Here is a 5,742-nt window from a genome sequence, read left to right as displayed (position 1 = left end):
AAGACACAAATCTATCAATTTCTTGCCTATAAGCCACTTCGTTGCCATTGGTTATGAGGCCTTGAAGAGCGGTGTCATCTGCAAACTTTATTAAAGGGACACTCAGGTTTTGACTTCTACAGTCATTCGTGTATATTGTGAATAATGCAGGAGACAATACACAACCTGATATAAAATATAAATAAAGTCACTCAAATATTTTTGGCCGAGACAAGTGTTTCTTTGACCTCCATGTCGTCAGTAGGCATAATATGTCCGTAGTGTTATTCTTCTTTCGATGGGTCGATGTTTTATGTGTCTTTACTCCCGTGGTGCTGTTGATTTAGCGGTGATGATTGTTGTTATGTTGTGATATGGTGTAGTGTGTTCTCATTGCGTGTATGTGTGTGTGTGTCTGTGCGCGTGTTTTTGTGTTGTGTTTGTGTGGTAATAATAATAATAATAATAATAATAATAATAATAATAATAATAATAATAATAATAATAATAATAATAATAACAATAATAATAACAATAACAATAATATAATAATAATAATAATAATAATAATAATAATAATAATAATAATAATAATAATAATAATAATAATAATAATAATAATAATAATAATAATAATAATAACATCTACAACACAATAAATAGGAACGACACAACTCTACTTATCCATTCCTTATGCTTGTCTCTTTCCTGACATCCAAGAATAAAGAAAACCACGGCACATATAAATAATAAAATAAAATAAAACACGACCGTTGAATAGGCGGTATCGTGTCCAGCTCAGGTAACTTTTAAAAACTCTCTATGACTCCGAGTTATGAAATCATACGTGTGGTCTGTGCTTCTTTATGGCAGCAAATGTTGGAAGATTAACAAAGAATGTGAACGTAGAATAACTGCAGCCGAAATTTGATTTTATAGACGCATTCTTAGAATCTCATAGAAAGATAAAATAAAAAACGAGGAGGTATTAAAAGAAATTGGAGTACGACCAACTTTGGTAAACACCATCAGAAAAAGACAGTTAAAATGTCTCGGACATATTTATAGAAAAAACGGTATTGAAAAGATTGTACTTACGGGTAAAGTTGCTGGGAAGAAAAGAAGAGGGAGACAGAGGATAGATTACATTGACAATCTGAACAGATGGATTGGTGGAGGAGGAACAAGAATCGAGCTATTGAGAAGATCTGAGGACAGATATGGTTGGAGGGACATGATCGCCGATGTCTGCAACAGGACTGGCACTTGATGATGATGATGATGATGATGATGATGATGATGATGATGATGATGATGATGATGATGATGATGATGATGACTCCTCGTGCCTCGCTTTATATAGCGATGATCGAACCCGCTGATTGGGTGGTTGAGGTGTTCTGAAAAACTAGCAACCCGAGGAGGGTTCGGTCAACTCCGGACTCATTCGGGTTATGTCCTAACAACAAGTGCCAGGTTCATAACAATTTTTCCCTACATATTCGTTTCATTTTAGAACGACTTCTACTTTTGATCATCTTTAAAGCGGAAGAGACGGAGAAGTGATAATGGAGAGGCTTCGGGTGGGAACAATACTGTATTGTTCCCATCTGAAGCCTCTCCATTATTACTCTTTCGTTAGTACACTTATTTTCACGATCCCAGGCTTCAGGCTGATCCCTAGGCTCTCTAACAGACGGATAGAAACATGACGAAAATCCATGAGAAAAAATAAATAAGGGAAGCAGGCCTGTCCTAGATTACAGCTACCGCAAAAACTGCCAACCGCAAAAAATGGAGATATTCGGTGGATGCTCCACCCAGAAACATAACTCAGTGAAAATATTTATTTTCCCTTATTAATGCTTATTAAGTTAAACTATCTGAACCCCCCAAAAATATATTGTTTTAAGGCTTTCCAGCGCTCGCGACCAATTCAAGTCACTTCAGCACCACAAAAAGGAAGATAAATATATAGATCAAAAAATTATAGATTTACAATTGAAATCAAAAGAGAAAAAGAAAACAAACGGGGAATGGTTCAAATAAGTAAATGTATATTACAAGAGCATACGGTCAATGTACTAAGCTTGAGATCACCTACCTATCTCATCCAGACACCGGCACAGAATCTCACTTCGAGGAGCACAGTCTATAATTATAAGATATATTCTCAAAATAATATATCTATCGGCATCTTGTAAAGCGTTTTGAGCACGTTTAGTGAATATTGTGCTATATAAAAGCTCAATTCGTCTAAAAACGGAGAGATGATTTACAAGGAAATACCACCTCCAAAAACGAATACGATACATTTGACTGTTTCACTCTTAGCCAAAGACTCCGGCAAGAGCCAGGACAAAACCAAGTAATATCATCTCAAGAGAAAGACAGAAAGAACTCAGAAAACAGATCAAGGGTGATAGCAAGTGTCCTCCTGCCGACGACGTGAGGTTAAAATACCCCAGCTAAAAAGTTGAACTATCAGACCCCCAAATGAAACAATCACAAACAGAATATGCATTTATACCTTTTAATGCTGACATATTTAAAAAAGCATACAACTTTAAAAAGATCTATAATAATCCTAAATAATAAAAAACAACATAAAAACAAACAATAGGAAACCATTAAATCATATTTATAGCAGGTACGGCGAGATAGGGAGAGAGGAAAAGAGTGAGATAGAGAGAGAAAGAGAGATAGATAGATAGATAGATAGATAGATAGATAGAGAGAGAGAGAGAGAAAGAGAGAGAGAGAGACAGAGAGAGAGAGAGAGAGAGAGAGTTTTGTTCGTTCGGTTTCAATTTTATTTATCTTATATTAAAAACAAATTGCAAATGACACGGGCTATAAGTAAGCTTGAACTTGTATTAATGTTGATTCACAATGACGCAAAACACATGCACACACATTCACTCTCTCTCTCTCTCTCTCTCTCTCTCTCTCTCTCCCTCTCTCTCTCTCTCAAACTATTATTAATAGTAATAATAATAATAATAATAATAATAATAATAATAATAATAATAATAATTATAATAATAATAATAATAATAATAAGCTCAAAGCGCTCATATCCATTCTAACTCTCTCTCTCTCTCTCTCTCTCTCTCTCTCTCTCTCTCTCTCTCTCTCATAATGGTGTAGGACACAAAATGGCACAAAGTAAATCTTATGTACCCACAATTACACACACACACACACACACACACACACATACAGAAACACCACACAAACAGACACACATACATACACACAAAAAGACGTGCAAGAGAATCAATATTCATGAGTTAGGTCCCTTAACATATCGTCCAGATTTATCAATAGCGTTCAAGAAGAAGTAAGACAAAGGGGAATGGTTCAAAAAGGGAAATAAAATAATATGTTCCGAGAGCACATCATCAATGTTCTTAGTCTCAGATCACAAAAAAAGTTTCATCAAGACACAATCATGGGATCCCACTAATAGGAATACGTTCAAAACACAAACTATGACAGTACACAACTGAGAGGTGATTTACAAGGAAAAGAATATCACCTCCCAAAAAAAAGGGGACAGACACAGCAACAGTGACCTCCCCGCACACTGTTAAAAATAATCATGAATTGAGATCAGGGGAGACTACTGTGTAAACGTTATTCCTTGTATAATTTGATGTGTTTTTTATTTTTTGGATTGTTTCCCTTGAACTTGTTATTTTGACCCGGAACTAGAGTGAAGCCGGCAGATGATGGTATCGTGAATAAAAAGACTCCATTGTGAATATTAGTAAAGGACTCCTCATCCATGAAATCCGCATATTCTTGGCTTTCTTTTTCACATCATTGTATTTTAAATTGAATCTAGAAGAGCATGACAACTCGTTATTGACTATATTTTTGTACACACACTACGGGGAGGTCTAAAGTTGTTCACATGTTTATAACTGCCAGTCTACGCCACCAAAACATGTCTATTACTGCGTGACGACATCAACTCCAAAGATCCTTTTGTCTATTTTGTTTTTGAGCAGTTCATGTTTTCTGGGGGTTTTTTTGTGTGTTTTGTTTGTTTATTTTTGTATTGTTTTGATTGTTGTTTTTTTTTTTTTAGGTGGAGGGGTATATTTTTGTTTTGTTGTGCTTTATTTTGTGTTTTGAAGGGTTTTAGAATGTTTGCTACACATTTATGTCATTTCAGTGAATGTAATAGATATGCCATGAGTTTGTGAAAAACAGATGAGACAAACCCGACGTGCACTTATTTGCAGGCCTGATAACCCAACTCATGGGCTCGTTGTTGTAATGGAAATCTCAAAAAATAACAACAATATTAGACTAGGCCCATTAGGACGTCAGACCTGCATATATGTATATAAAACCGGCGTTAAAATTAACGGTGAATATGGTAGGGTGTCCGAACTGGAACACCCTGCTTATAGATGAAATGTACCTTTTTATTGAGTATGAGACCAAAAAAAAATCTTAGCCTAACTCGAATCTTTGTCAAAAATGAAAAATATACATGAGCTTCTATATATAGCTGTGACTAAGCATGCTCAAAACGCTTTGCAAGGGGTCCCTAGCCTACAGCAACACATAAGATATAGAACAAGACATGGCACCTGTTAGGCGATATTGCATTTTTTTTCCGACAGAGACAATGCTGATAATGGTCAGGTATTAATGTTACACCTGAGTACGGTGGGAGAATGTGAGTAATGAGACTTTTCCAAGAACTCAACTTGGCACTGCTCAGACTAAGACTAGAATCCAGGACTTCTGATCTGAAGGCCATAGATCTATCTAATTAGAATTTCTATCGACATTTAACTCTTATATTAGACTACTTGTAATATTAACATCAACATATTGACATAAAACATAATATAAAACATAATATAACCAAAATATGATTTACCAACAATATTAAAAAATCACCTCTTATTTTATTAAAAAGAGAAGACAAAGATCACGGAGGGAGGAGGGGGGGGGGAACAAACTTTGATGTGATCTATAATCAATAGCTGAATCAATAGATAGAACGAAGTTGACGTCACTCGGGTCTTTATTATTGTTTTTATTTTTTGCATTCCGCGTTTATGAGTAATTCTCACTAAACTATTAACCAGACTATAAACGTTTAAGGTTACATATTGATCCGTTAAACTTCCGGATGGCAATGTTGTGAGCGTCTTAGCCAAGCGCATACTATCAATAGAATGATGTGTTTCCTTGAGCACTTCTAACAACTAACCACTTTTCACTTTCATTTGGTGATCGTCATATTCTTTTGTGATGTAATTTTTAGTCAGTTTCAGGCCTTCAGTTATCAAAGGCGACGGATATAGCTAATGACTCAAATTCAGTATTTTCTACAGCCCTTTGTGTACAAAAGGGGGTCCTGATAGCTCAGTTGGTAGCTCACTTGCTTCACAGGCAAAGGGACAGAGATCAACCCCCCTGCAGTTCAGATTTGTTTCTGACCCTCCTGCTCACCCAGCAGTGATTGTAGGGTAGCTGAGTCTGTTAGATCTGGAGGAAAGTAATTTGCGATAGACAAGCGTCCTATCCAAATGGTAGCAAGCAATTGCTATTGTCCGTTTCACGCTGTAGAAACCTGGATAAACTCCGGCACCATGGACCTGATGGCTCTAAAAGAATATTTTTTTAGTGTGTGTACAAAAGTAATCAGTCCATAGAGATAGTGATAGCGAGTGACCCCAATAGTTTTGTCCCACAATGCACGGTAGAACTTGCAACTAGGCCCATAGGCATAGA

At 36.1% G+C, this 5,742-nt stretch overlaps 1 protein-coding gene across 6 annotated transcripts in view; it reads right to left on the bottom strand.

Moving 5' to 3' along the window:
• Positions 1-4,088: 4,088 nt before the first annotated feature.
• LOC144979913 (aromatic-L-amino-acid decarboxylase-like) overlaps positions 4,089-5,742 on the bottom strand; it is a 65,460-nt gene continuing 63,806 nt past the window's right edge. For all 6 annotated transcript variants that reach the window (XM_078927177.1, XM_078927182.1, XM_078927179.1 and 3 more), the window contains one exon: positions 4,089-5,742. This exon is cut by the window's right edge and continues 656 nt beyond it. The gene's annotated coding sequence lies outside the window, so the exon portion shown is untranslated.

The sequence above is a fragment of the Berghia stephanieae genome, chromosome 9 (assembly GCF_034508935.2).
Source record: "Berghia stephanieae isolate SIO BIC M18660-M18661 chromosome 9, UCSD_Bste_1.3, whole genome shotgun sequence".
Classification (NCBI taxonomy): Eukaryota; Metazoa; Mollusca; class Gastropoda; order Nudibranchia; family Aeolidiidae; genus Berghia; species Berghia stephanieae.
This window is presented reverse-complemented; position numbering and strand designations above follow the sequence as displayed.